Below are 14,699 nucleotides of genomic sequence, written 5' to 3'. Positions count from 1 at the left end.
TGCTGCTGAATCGGGTCTCCTTCCCCCCATGTCCCCCAACCCTGTCTTCATCTTGCCTCAGCAAGGAGGCCTGGATTTAATTCAGTTTCTCTCCTGCTTGCAGAAATTCCCTTCCTCGCTGGCTCTGGTTCCCGGCAGACGCCCTGGCCGGCTGCAGAGCTAGGAAAGCAGATATCAAGCGTACAACCACTGAGGCGTAACAGAAGCGACTCTTTGCTCCCTTCTTTATGCCTGTAACTCTCATGCTTTGAGCCAGGCGGGAGGAAAACTCTTGGTGAAAGGTTTCCGTGAGGCTGCCAGGGCTGTTGGATCACAGGTCCCTCTCTTCTCTTAGGCTGGCCATGTCAACTCTGATTCTACCAGAGGTGTCGTGGGGGGGCAAGGGGGCACGAACCCCACATGTGCCCTCCCAGATTTGTCTTCCATTTAGCAATGGCTTCTAGAGGTTTGCAAATTATGGGATGTACCCTCCCCTCCCAGGAGGCCACGGAGGAATCTTTGGGCAGGTGAGCTAAGCATGTCCCTTTGAGTTACAACTTTGGTGGCACCTCACCATCCCAGCCATGCCACAGGGCCCCCTGACATAAGTCAGGGGGCAGACTGGTGCTCCCACCCTGAGGCCAGCTGCCAGGCCATGGCCTGAGCCCACCTGGCATTGCTGCTTTCTCTCCCCTCCACCGGAATTCCTCCATGCCCCCCAGTTTGATAACTTGTGCAGTAAATGAAATGGGTTGTCTGCTGCCTCAGGATTTTTCTTGTGTACCCCCCTACTATCAGCTCTGACTCTCCCAGTTAGAAAACCGCTGCTCTGGTGTGTGTCACCGTGTAGAAGACCTCACATGAGGCAGGCAGCGGGGAGCCCTGGTCTGGGGCTCAAATCCCAGCTCCTGCTGACCTCCTGGGTGACCTCTGTGTCCGTTTCCCTCCAGCTCCCCTTTCCTAATTTAGACTGAGCGTGTGGGGCTGTTCTGTACCATGTCTGCTGCACCTGGCACCATGATTGCTGGCAGGACCGGGCTGCGGCGGGACTGGGCCGCACCTGGCCCTGGGACGGCCTCTGCTCGCTGCTGGGGCCTCTCGGTGATACTGTCACATTGAAGGGTTTTTTTCTAACCTCAGTGATGCTGCAGGGTCTGGGCCACAGCCTACATTCCTTGGTGGGATCCCTGCGTCAATCACCTGTAACCTACCGTGAGCTCAGTGCCCCCGGCATCCAACCCAGCGGCAGACCCCAAACAGCACCCGGGCAGGGCCTCGTTCTCTTGTCTTTGTGGTGTGCTAAGATGCCAGCTGCCTCCTCTGCCTTGAAAAACCCACTGCACCTTCCAGCCATGCGGGAGAGGCCAAAACTGGGACTTGTACCACGTCTGTCCCTATTAGCATGGCAAGTGATCACTGGCTTTAAACCCTGAGCTGAGGGCCCCGGTAACTCAGCCAGAGGTTAGGGGTCTCTTCCAGGAGTGGGTCGTTGAGGTTCTGTGGCCTGCAACGTGCACAAGGTGAGACTAGATCGTCAGCCTGGTTCCTTCTGGCCTGGAAGTCTCCGAGTACCGGTGTCGGGCGGTGACCTTGCCGGCGGTTAAGAGCCGGCTTTGTTCCCTGGTGCTGCTAGGAGCTTGGAAATGTACGAATCTCTGCAAAGCTGCAGTTTTGGGGCCTAGTCTCCCCTGGTGGCTTCAGTGCTGCCTTGCTGATGGATCTGGCCTCCAGGCTGCTTGGGCCTGCGGCGTTGGAATCGGCAAGCAGTAGGGCTGGGCTTACGTTTGGAAAAAACCCCAAAACGGCATCCCAATTCCTAGGCCCCAGCCTGACAAGCTGCGGGCAGGGCCATTGCCCCTGAGCCTGACTTGTTGAGCAGCCCCCGCCTTGGGGGGCTGCGGGGGGAGGGGGAACTAGCCTGTTCGTGGGCTCCGCTAGCCCCTGGGAGCTGGCCTGAGTTTGGGGACTAAGAAAATCTCCCCTGCGGCGGGGAAGGTTTGGATCTAGCAGCTAGTTGCTCTGATGCTGGGAAAGAGGCACCCGGGGCTGCAGTTACACGGGGAGGACGCTGGAGGGAGGCAGTCACCCCAGAAAGGGCCAGCTGTCTAAGGGAGACGGACAAGGTGGGTGGGAAGGCAGGAGCTCTCTGCTGCTGGAGTGGGTACGGGGGAGTTGGGGGCCACCTGGGCAGCGTAGCAGCTGAGGGTGCAACAGGCTGGGACCGTGTGACCGTGCCAGGGTTGGGCACTTGAGAGGTGAAAGGCCCCGGGTCCCAGTCCCCACCCCCCTGAGCCAGCAGGTCCCCCTGCTCAGTCCGGCTCAGAGTCAGTGACCCTGGCTGGGGAAAGGCTCTGGGCCCCACTCCCCTGAGCTAGCATGTCCCCCTGCTCTGGGGCCGGATCAGAGCCAGTGACCCCGGCAGGGGAAAGGCCCTGTGTTCCCCTCTTTGCCCGACCTGTGCTGGGGGGCGTGATGCTGGGATCAGCCCCCCTGGCTCCTGTGGTGACTGCAGGCCAGTGCTGGCCCATGGTTTTCACCCTCGCTGGTGGGTCACAAGGGGGCGAGGCAGGTCCAAAGGCCAGTGGGCCTGGCGGGAGGCAGGGGGGAGAGAAGATGTGACTCTGTAGCCCTGGCTCTTTGCTGGGGCGTGGGGGAGGGCATCGCTCTGCGTCATCTCACCAGGGAAAGCCACTATCTTGCGTTGTGGGTCACAGCGTGACTCCTCCAGCTGGGGGAGGGGGGACAGATGCCCTGTGGACCCCAATTGGCTCCAGGTGTCCCCAGCAGCAGGGAAGTTTGGAGAAGAGGCACCTGGGGGGAGATACAGGGGCTGGGTCCTGGGGAGCATTTGGGGCGGCTGAGGGAGACAGGCAGGGCCCTGGCCGCCACGTGCAGGGAGGGGGGTTAGATGGGGAGGGGCAGTTAAATGCTGCTCAGCCAGCAGGGGCTGCTCACTGTGGCGGGCCACCAGAAGGGGACGCAAGCTGTGGGCAGAGGGTGCGCCTCAGCCCACAGAGTTGTAAGGTCCGTTACAGTCAGTATGAGCCCCCCACATAGGGTCACTGCAGCCATTGAAAACTGGAAGCGGGGCTGGGCCTCAGGACTCCTGGGTTGGGGAGTGGAGTCTAGTAGTGAGAGCGGGGGAAGGGGCTGGGAGCCAGGACTCCTGGGTTCTATCCCCAGGTCTGGGAGGGGCATGGGGTCCAATGGTTTGGAGAAAGGGGGGAATAAGAGCCAGGACTCCTGGGTTCAAGCCCTGGAGCGAGAGTGGGAAGGGAGTGGGGTCCAGTGGTTACAAAGTCTAAGGCCGGAAGGACTCCTCGCCCCCCCCCGCAGCACATCGAGTCTGACCTCCTGTTGATCGCAGGCATGCCCGCGCATTAGTTGATATGAAACCAAAGGGATGGGGGAGGGGCTGGGAGCCAGGACTCCTGGGTTCTATTTCTGACTCCTTGCGTGAGTTCAGCCAGGTCTCACATACACACACCCCTTCTCTGTAGCTGTCCCTCTCCAGCTGTCGCTGCCTGTACGAACCAGTGCGATTCTAGCAGCAGTTCACACTGAGCTGGGGCTGTGTGCGGGGGGGCAGTGATTAGCTCCCCAGCCCCTTTGCAGGTGGACAGCAGCCTGGCCATCCACTGAGCAGAATCCCCACCCCCACCCCAGCACAGTGGAGAGCAGCCAGTCTGTGGGTGGGGGGGAAAGAGAAACCTGGTGTTTCAAACAAAATGATTCCCAGAGCTGTGCGGGAAGGGGAGGAGTCTGCCTGAACACCCTAGCACAGAGATGGGGAAACTGAGGCATGGACTGGGAAACTGAGTGAGCCTCAGCATCCCACAGCGAGTTTGTGGCAAAGCTGGGAATGGAACCTAGGAGTCCTGGCTCCCAGCCCCCGTTATCCACTAGATCCAACTCACCTCCCGGGGCTGTGGATAGAACCCAGGAGTCCTGACTCCTCACCTCACCCCAGGAATCCATCAAGCAAAGACACAGGATTCCAGCCCCTCCTCCCCTATTTCAATGCACAGCAGAGAACTAGCCCTCACACGCCCCTACTTGCAGCCCCTGGCCTAAGCCCAGGCTGCACAGTGGGGCTGGTGCTATGGGCCCTTCCCTGCGCTCCTAGTAGGCCCAGCCGAGAGCAGCTGTTGCAGGGGTGGAACATGCCTGCAATTGGCAGGACACCTAAGTAAAGAGGCAGGCTGGCCCTAGCAGGTTTGCCTTATCTCCAGCCAGCCCCACTACTCCACCAGCTGGGTTTGTCTCCTCCAAATGTTTGGCTGGACAAGAGGTTAGGGGTCAGCAGTTAGAGCATGCGGCACCAGGAGTCCTGGGTTCTATTCCTGGCTCGGAGGGGAGTGGGGTCTAGTGGTTAGAGTGAGGGGGGGAGTCAGGACGCCTGGTTGTTCCCACTCTGCCACTGTCAAATCCCCTTGCTGCCCTGTGCCTCAGTTTTCCCATGTGATAGTAGATGTTTGTCCCACGCAGTCAGCACTATGGCTGGATCAACCGGGGTGTTTTCTATTAAGGGGCAGGGTGGCTCAGGGTCACCCTGCCTGGGGCAAGGGGGAGAGGAGCGCCTGCCCCATACCATGGTATGCACATTGCTGTGCCAGAAAACATAAACAGCTGTCGAGCCCGGTATGGCAGAAATGTACGAGCCGGCAGACGAGAGCCAGGCACAGGGCAGGTAGTGACTGGAAGCTTCACGTACGCGGCTCTGCTGATGCCCCTCAATCCCGACCCGCAGCCCCCTGGGCTCCCAGCTCTGGACTCCCCACTTGCCAGATCCCCTCAATCCTGACCCGCAGCCCCCTTGCAATCCCAGCCCTGGGCTGCCCCCTCCCCCGATCCCTGCCAGTCCCCCTCAATCCCAACCAGAAGCCTCCTGCAATCCCAGCCCTGGGCTCCCCCCTCCCCCGATCCCTGCCAGTGCCCCTCAATCCTGACCCGCAGCCCCCTGCGATCCCGGCCCTGGACTCCCCCCTTGCCAGATCCCCTCAATCCCAACCCGCAGCCCCCTGCGATCCCAGCCCTGGACTCCCCGCTTGCCAGATCCCCTCAATCCCAACTCACAGCCCCCTGCAATCCTGGCCCTGGGCTCTCCCTCCCCCGATCCCTGCCAGATCCCCTCAATCCCGACCGGCAGCCCCCTGCGATCCCGGCCCTTGGCTCCCGCCTGGGGGGCCATGCTGCCTCCCGGGAAGGGGCTGGCCACTGGCCGGAAACGGCCGAGAAGAGGCGCCTGATCCACGGGTGCACGGATGGGTCTGTGACGAAGTGGGACTGTTCTTAATGTTTCCTCTGAATAGTGTGGGGGTGCCTCAGTTTCCCCTATGCAGTTCTCTAGGTGGTGGGGTAAGGGTGTATGATCATTGCAGAGCCCTAGAGGGAATGCTCCGAGGTCAGACCCAGGAAGGTGGAAGCTGTGTGAGCTGTGTGTCCTGCAGACAGGCTGCTCACAGAAAGGAGACTTCCCCAGAGTCCTGACCGGCTTCATGGGGAGCAGTTCCAGAGCATCGCCCAGGGACTCCGTGACAGGGTCCCCCCGGATCGGCGAGGTGCAGAGCGCTCCCCTGACCGTATTTATGCAGCCGGAGCCAGGTTGCCGCCGGCACATTTTCCATTGTGCCAGGTGTCTGGGCACCCGCCAGGCCCTGGGGCTTAAAGAGACACTGGCCCGTTTCCTTCCGCCCCACCAACCGGCCCAGCTCCCAAACCCATCAAGCTGCACCCATCCCCAACAAGTCTGGGTTTTTGCCCCCCCGCACTGCCCCTCTCAGGAGATGGGCTCCCCATTCCTGCCCAGCAGCCCTGCCTGCCCCTGGGAATGGGGACACTGGGAATGTCCTCGAAGACTTTCCCGGGAGCCAACATTTGATGCGGCTCCATGGCTGAGGGGGAGCTTGACTCGACAGGGGGCCGGGGGGGATCTCAAGTCTCAGTCGCGCTTGGGCCCCTCGGTGCAGCATGGATGAGGACAAAAACCTCACCCCCCGCCCCCCCATCCCAGAGAATCAGCCTCACCTAGGGTTACCAACTTTCTAATTGCACAAAACCAATCGCCCTTGCCCCTCCCCCCTTCCCAAGGCCTCGCCCCCTGCTCCGCCTCTTCTTTGAGGCTCCACCCCCGCTCACTCCAGCCCCTCTCCCTCGCTCTCCCCCACCCCTCACTCACTCATTCATTTTCCCTGGGCTGCGGCAGGGGGTTGCGGGGTGGGAGGGGGTGAGGGTATTGGCTGGGGGTACAGGCTCTGGGGTGGGGCTAGGGATGAGGGGTTTGGGGTGTGGGAAGGGGCTCCAGACTGAGGCAAGGAGTTGGGGGTGTGGGAGGGCTTGTGAGCTCTGGGCTGGGGGTGCAGGCTTCAGGGTGGGGCCAGAAATGAGGGGTTCAGGGTGCAGGAGGGAGATCCGGGCTGCCACAAGAGGTTGGGGTGCAGGGGTGTGGGAGTGAGGGCTTCAGCTGGAGATGCAAACTCTGCGGTGGGGCTGGGGATGAGGGGTTTGGGGAGTAGGAGGGGATTCCGATCTGGGGAAGGGGGCTGGGGTGCAAGAGGGGGTTTGGGGTGCAAGCTCCTGGAGGGAGTTTGGGAGCGGGAGGGGGCTCAGGGCTGGGACAGGGGGTTGGGGCATTGGAGAGGTTTTGGCGTGTGGGCTCTGGGCAGCGCTTATCTCAGGCAGCTCCCCACAATTGGCGACATGTCCCACTGGCTCCTAGGTGGAGGCGTGGCCAGGTGGCTCTGCGTGCTGCCTCCGACCGCAGGCACTGCCCCTATAGCTCCCATTAGCCATGGTTCCTGGCCAATGGGAGCTGCAGAGCCAGCGCTTTGGGCGGGGGCAGCATGGGGAGCCCCGCCTTGGGTGTCCCTCTGCCTAAGAGGCAGAGAGACCTGCTGGCTGCTTCCCGGGAGCTGTGTGAGCTGGGTAGGGAGCCTGCCAGCCCCACACCAACCGGACTTTTAATGGCCCAGCCAAACACCGGACACCTGGCAACCCCCGGACACCTGGCAACCCTCACCCCACGCAGGGGCCTGCCCAGTCAGTGCGGAGCTGGCTTAAAGGTCCTGCCCCCAGCCCTAGGTACAGGGGGCGGATCAGGGGCGTGGCCAGAGAGCACTGTGCTGTGGCTTTTCTCTGACCCCCAGGGCCCATAGGGGGCAACATGTGAGTTTGCCCTGGGGGGCCAGGCAGGGCCCAGAATACCGGGAGGACTAAGGGGGTTTAAAACCCTCGGATGGGGGAGCTGGGAATTAGGCCCCAAGATGCGTCTACCATGAAATGTGAGCTGGTTCCCTCCTTGCTGAGATCTCCCCCACAGCAACGTTCCCCCAAGGCCCAGCCTGGTCGCTCCTCGGGCTGCCCCTTTCCCCCCACGTCATCCTTTTGCTTCTCCTGCAGGTGGATCCAGCCCCCAGGCTCAGCCTAACACAAGAGGGTTTATTGAGCGTCTGAACCCAGCACAGGAAACTCTCCAGGCCTCAAGCCTGGCCTCCCTCAGCACAGCACATCCCAGTCTCCCCTGCATCCAGGTGGGCTCTGCCTTCTCTCTCCCTCCAGTCCCCCATGTCCCGCCTCTGTCCACTGTCTTCTCTCCAGGTGACAGCTGGCCTGGGCCTCCTCTCCTCTCTTCCATCCTCTGTCCCCCTCTGGCTGGATCTGACTGGTCAGGACACCAGGGTCCTCTCTTCGCAGACCATTGTCCTCCCACTGTCTGTGACTCCCAAGCTGGGCCTCCCGGTCACCAGGTCACCAGTCACTGGGGTCTCCATTCTCCAGCCCATTGGCCGGGATCCCAAGTTCGGTTGCCGGTCCTCTGTACCAACAAACTCCCTCTCCCATCACCTCCTTAAACCAGTAACACCCAGGGAAACTGCGTCCCACCCCCTCTGCATGCAAACCATTGAAAAAAACAAGAAAAAAACAATAACCCCCCACCACTTTGTCACAGGCTACAGCATGTGGCTCCTGGAGGGGGGGAGAAGGGGGGGGGGCTTGATTAGACGGCTAGAAGATCTGGGGGCTCTAACCTTGTACCCCTCTGCTCCCTCCACACACACACTTCCCATGGCCCCTCTCCCCTCGTAGCAGCCTGCCCCCCTTTGCTGATGGCCCCCTAGCCAGCTCTGACGTCTCCTCTTTGATAGCCGAGCCGGTGACAATGGATCGGGGGGAGTGAGATTCCGACACTGTATTGAATGGTCCAAATGCAGCCAAATTCCTGCTCCATCACCGCTTGCGCCATTCTGCTAAGAACATGCCGCTGATTTACCGTTACGCTGGCATGCGCTTGATTCTGGAAAGAGCCAGCTTAGCCCAGCAGAGGTCCCTTTCCCTGGATTGGTAGATTTCATAGACAGGATCATGCTGACCCTCCCCCCGGATCCCGGCATCGAGCCCAGATCTGATGGTTGAGCTAGAAAGTGACACCCAAGCTCGATGTAACGGTTCCAAGGGATGGAGGATCCGCCCCGTCCCCGGGACGTTGCTCCCACGCTTAACCGCCCGTGCCATCAAACGTTTGCCCCTTCTTTATGCCCTAGGGTGTCTCAAGATGGGCTAAGATGAAAGGCAGCCAGGGCCAGTGGCCGGCGTCTTGAGCGAGGACGGCTGGTGGTCTGGAGCTCGCGGTTCAGTTCCCAGCCCCGCCCCAGCCCCCTTGCGTGAGACCCTCTGCCACAGCAAGTGAGAACTTTGCTGGCATTTAAACTCTGTCTCAGCTCCCTGCCACACCGGCCTGGCCGCCCCGCCAGCAAACTCCTGGCCTCTGCCTTGCCCTGCAGCTAACAACCCATTCCAGAGCGGTCCTCCACTGGATCTGGCCGCTAGCACCAGCCACGCACAGAAAGGACCCCCGGCGCACATGCCAGCCCATTCGTCGGTCTCGCCTTGGACCCCCACCGTAACACACAGCAGGGAGATGGTTTTATGGTGAACTGAGTTGATTAATGAAGTCCAGAGCTGTCTGGGACAGTCGGCAAGGAGACGAGCAACAGAACATGGCTCCCAATGAAGCAGGCTGTCTGGTGACCAACTCTTTAACAGTTTCTACCCCAGGGCTCAGACAATTCCTCCCACATGGCTGGGGGGTGCCACCTTTCCAAGCACTCTGGCCTCTTGTCTTTTAAGAGCTGGATCGCCAAGGGGTTTTCTCCCCAGGTCCAGGCACCCTGTGCCATGTAGTCTAGAGTGAAGCATAGCCCCAGAGATCGGTCCCTTCTCCTGCTGCTTGTCATGCCACGGGTGCTTCTCGGAGGCCACATTCCCTAGCTGTGATGGCCACTGTCTCTGGCATTAGGCAGTCTGGTAAAGCCGCTCTAAGGTTACTTGGTCTGACCCTATTTCCAGCACACACACACACACACACGTAACTCATCACACACTGCCGGACACACAGCCCGCACCAGCATCAGGGCCCAGACGGCCACCAGTTTTCTGCTGAGATCTTGCAAGCTACTTTTTGGATAAATATTATGACACCAGCATGTTAGGTGTGATGAGTGTGTCAGGCCTGACAGGGGTTAGAGGGCAGCGTGCCCTCTGCCAGTTGGCATGATAAGCTCTTTGGGGCACGGTCCCGCTGGCTATTTGGCGTGGACGTGTTTTGGGGCAGGGGCCATCTCTCCTTCCATGTCTGTGCAGCGTTGGGCGCAATGGGGCCCCGGTCTTGGTGACTGTGTGTCCGTGCGGTGCCCAGCCCAACAGGAGCCCTGATCTCGGCTGGCATGGGGTCTGTGCCATGCCTGGCACAATGGAGGCCCTGATTTTGGCTGGGGTCTCTGCAGCGCCCAGCAAAATGCCCAGTCTCAGCTGGGACCGCTAGACTCTGCCGTAATAGTAACAAAGGAAACGTAAACAGGAAGGGGTGATGCAACCGGTTATGAAAGGAGCTTTCAGCTCCGAGCTGCTGTGGAAGCAATATCCGGGCCCGTCACAGCCCAGTTACTGCATCATCATTTCCCCCAGGCTTCCCGGCCTGAGGATAGCGCACATGTGATTTGGGCTGCTGCTTCCTGCAGAAAATAACAAAGTCCGGAGGGGTTGGGGGGGGGGGCGATGACGACACGACCCGAGGGTCCCAGCTGGTGTCAAGGGGTCGTAGCTCCATGGGACTCAATGGGGCAAATTCCCCAACAGCTGGATCAGGGCCACTCCATTGGAGTCAATGGGGCCAAATCCCCAGCTGGGTTCAATGGGCCAGATCCCAGCTGGGGTCATTGGGTGTCGCCCCACTGGATCTAAGGGTGCAGCGCCGATTCTGCCCCCACGCTCTGTCAGATTCGAGGCTCCTGGCTGCAAAAGCCAAAGGAGCCCCCAGGAAGCATTTTCTCACTGGCATCCCTTGGGGCTGGGCTTGCAGCTCGGATGCTCCTTGCACCGCCCGCATCTGGTCCCTGCGGCGCAGCCCCCGCGGCCGGAGGGGGCCGGTGGGAACGCACGACACGGCAGCTGGGGAAGGGTGTCGGCACCTGGCACAGGGCTCTTACTGCTGGGGCGTGTCTGTGTGGGTGTGCACACAATGCAGGATGCACAGTGCCCGCCTCGCTCTCGTCAGTAACCCCCCCCCCCAGCTCTCTCTCTCCCTCTCCACGCCCCCTGGGAGCCCCCCCAGAGCTGGGATCTGTATCAGTCCGTCCTTCCCACCCACTCTGGTACCTGCTCTGTGGGTGAAGGGGGAGGGCCAGCAGCCCCTCCCCATCATTCCCACCTGGCCTGTCCCCAAAGCAGGCATCGCTGGGGGCACGCCCAGGATCGCAGTGCCCCCGCACTTTGGGGAACTCATCTGCCTTCTAGGGAGCGGCAGCTCACTCCAGGCGAGGCAGGAACACCCCAGCAAAGGGCCCCTTAGCTCAGGGCTTGACACCCCCTTGGGCCCGGTTGAGAGACAGAAGGTGCCAGGCGCAGGGCACTGGGTTTTTTCCCTCCTCCCACCAGACCTGATGTCGTGCACAGCGCAGGTGTGCTGGGCGAGGGCGGGGGGCAGGATTATTCTCCAGAGCAAACCCTTCCTGTCTGTCCCAGCATCCAGACACTGCCGATGCCCACAGTCTGTTCCCCCCATGCTGCCTCCCGGGCTCTTGCTCCCTGACACACATACAGGCCATATTCTCCCTGGGAGAGCCCAGCTGGGTTTAATGACACAGGACCCTCCCTTGGGCAGACTCCAGTGGCCCTGAGGGGCTAAGCCCGGTCTGAGAGCAGCGCGGGGGCATTGTCCTACAGTCGCTGAGCCAGGAGCAGAGCTCTGATCAGATGCTTTTGTCAGTGGGTAGAGCTCAGACCTCCTCCCCCCTGCTCCAAAAATCCACCAGCACCTGATCTAAAGGAAAATCCCCATCTGCTGTCAGCATTATAGGGCATATGACACACAGTTCTGAGTCTATCTGGTAGAGGGCAATGGTATATATATATATATATATTCTCTGCTCCCCTGGGACACAGCATCCGCTCCTGGGTCACCATGTCTGATGCCTCTTCTCCCTCCCTGGAAGTCTGGCTCATCCCTCTCGGGAGTGAGGTCTGAACGGCCCAGGGCTGTTGGGATGAGCGGGGCTGGGAAGCAGCACTACCCCCGTCTCGGCCCAGTGACGTGGAAAGGGTTAAACTCTCCCCGGTGAGAAGCCCCGGTTTAGGATGCTGGGGAGCAGTTCCCGAACCCCGGTCAGTCCCCGTCAGTCCCTTTCCGGGGGCTCCGATCGATGTTAAAGACACGTGGCCGACGCCTTTATCTGCCTTCCTAATAATAGCTCCTTTGATTATTAACTCGGAAAGAATGTCAGGTCCCGTGTGCGTTCTCGCCCCGTATCCCCTTGGACTGGATTTGTGTCTGCGTTTGGCTCCGGCAGCTGAGCGGCCCTGGCCAATTTCACTGTCTCCCTCCGATCAGCTTGCCTTTAAGGGAGCGGAATCCAATCACTAGCCATTTGTGAAAATGGTGGCCCAGGGCCTGCTGCCCGCTCGGATGGTGCTGGCGCAAGGCGGGCTGGCTCGCCACACCCGTTCCCTGCTGGTGCACGGTCCGTGGGCATCCGTGACAGCTCGGCCTCGTCTGTTCTCTGCCCGGGGGACACACAAGTTCAGCCTCCTGCAAACCGAAATGCTTTCGTCTAACTAAAGTCACCAGGTTCAACATAGGGACAGCGCTTGGGTTAGACAGGAGGTCAGCCGAGATCAGGAGGGGCCTGACAAATTTTCGAATGGAGGCACGGACCCCTTTGGAAATCTTGGACACAGTCTGCGGACCCCCAAGGGCCCAGTCCACCGATCACTAATTGAAAACCACTGGCCAAGGCACTGACGATCTAATGCTAGATGATTTACTTCTTCTTCCTAGCCTTAGACTCTATGGATCTAGGAAACTAAGGGTGCGATTTTCAACAGGTTTAGTTAATCAGAAGCAATCCTGTGTGTACCACAGTGCGCTCCCGAGGCTCTTACATCTGTTTAGCGTGAGCCCTGCTCTACACCCGGTATCGCTATGTGGGTTAGGGGTGTGATGCTTTTACCGATAACATAATACTGGGATAAGCATTCGTGTAGGAGCAGGTGCACCGGTAGAAAAGCTGCCTTCCCAGCCATTCTGAAAAATCGGGGGGGAAAGAAAGCATTTCTGGGCAAAATGAAAATGATTTTTTTCCCCAAAAATTGTCAGGGAATTGGAAATGTTTAAAAATATTATTTAATAGATTCATCGAGTCCACGGCCATAAGGGACCATTGTCTGCCCCCCAGAGAACAGCCCACAGTCATTCCCAGAGCAGATCTTTTAGAAAGATTATTGGAGTATTGAGTCCAGTTTTGTTCCCCCCACTACAGAAGGGATGTGGACAAATTGGAGAGAGTCCAGCAGAGGGCAACGAAAATGATCAGGGGGCTGGAGCACATGATTTACGAGGAGAGGCTGAGGGAACTGGGGTTATTTAGTCTGCAGAAGAGAAGAGTGAGGGGGGATTTGATAGCAGCCTTCAACTACCTGAAAGGGGGGGTCCAAAGAGGATGGAGCTCGGCTGTTCTCAATGGTGGTAGATGACAGAACAAGGAGCAATGGTCTCAAGTTGCAGGGGGGGAGGTCTAGGTTGGATATTAGGAAACACTATTTCACTAGGAGGGGGGTGAAGCACTGGAATGGGTTCCCTAGGGAGGTGGTGGAATCTCCATCCTTCGAGGTTTTTAAGGCCTGGCTTGACAAAGCCCTGGCTGGGATGATTTAGTTGAGGTTGGTCCTGTTTTGAGCAGGGGGTTGGACTAGATACCTCCTGAGGTCTCTTCCAACCCTGATCTTCTATGATTCTATGAAACACAGCCAACCGGGACTTAAAAACTGTCTATGCTGGAGAATCCACCATGACCCTTAGTCAATTGTTCCAACAGTTAATTACTCTCATCATTAAATATTGACACCTTATTTCTGGTCTGAATTTGTCTGGCTTCCACTTCCAGCCATCGGATCATGTTAGACCTTCCTCTGCTAGGCTGAAGAGCCCACTACTAAATATTTGTTCCCTACGTCGGTACGGCTAGACGGGGAACCAGTCACCCCTGACTTGACTCTTTGTGGCTCTTCTCTGACCTCTCTCCTATTGATCAAAATCCTTCCTGAATTGTGGGCACCAGAACTGGACACAGGATCCCAGCAGCGGTATCTCCAGCGACAAACACAGAGGTAAAATAACCTCTCCATTCCTCCTCCAGATTCCCCTGTTTATACAGCCCAGGATCACGTAGGCTCTTTCGGCCCCAGCATCACACTGGGAGCTCCTGTTCAGCTGATTATCCACCAGGACCCCCTGATGTTTTTCAGACTCGCTGCTTCTCAGGAGATAGTCCCCCATCCACTAAGTACAGCCTGTGTTTGTTGTTCCTAGATGTCTACATTTAGAGATATTAAACACAGGTTGTTTGCTTGCACCCAGCTTTGCTAGCGATCCAGATCACTCTGTATCAGTGACTCGTCCTCTTCACTGTTTACCACGTCCTCGATTTTTGTGTCATCCTCAAACTTTACCGGTGGTCAGCTTTGGGGTCAAATGAACTGGCACTGTTAGATTTTGAGCATTTTTTAAAAACATTTTTTGTTACATTTTCTAACTAAAACTAACGGCCATTTGGAACCAAAAAGTCATTTAGAAGCAAAAAAAAAAAAATTTTTTTTTAAAGCTAAATGCTCAAAAGACCTCAAAACATTTTGATTTTTTTTTTTGGAATGTTATTCGTTTTGGTTCAAGAGTTTTTTTCGACGAGAGCAATTCAGCCAAACAATGCAACTTTGCAAGAAAGAAAGAAAGAATGAAATCTTTCAACCGACCCAAATCTGCAGGTGTTTTGCTGGGGGGAGAAATGAGCCAGAATGTCTACGGAATAATCTAACAACCTGCTGGACACACCCACAGCCATCCACACACACATGGCCGCTCTCGCTAGCTTCTGGCGGCTTCTGCAAGCCAGTGAGCGCCCCCAGAGGACTCATAAACAAGTTAAAAAGGATCCCACCTGATTTCTGTGCACGCACTCTCCTATACATGGCACTTGGCAACTAGATCTAACTCCATTAAACTGGAAACCTGTTCACAGCCCAACCGGCAGGGGGAGATAAGGAACCCCAGGCATTAATACGGGTCTATTGGCATCATATCCAATTATTAAAGGCATCTCAGCTGCATAATTTCCCTTGGTGCCCCCATGCACTGGGGTGAGGGGGTGAATGTAGTGCCCGCCCCCCCCCCA

The sequence above is a fragment of the Caretta caretta genome, chromosome 23 (genome assembly GCF_965140235.1).
Source record: "Caretta caretta isolate rCarCar2 chromosome 23, rCarCar1.hap1, whole genome shotgun sequence".
NCBI lineage: Eukaryota > Metazoa > Chordata > Testudines > Cheloniidae > Caretta > Caretta caretta.
This window is presented reverse-complemented; position numbering follows the sequence as displayed.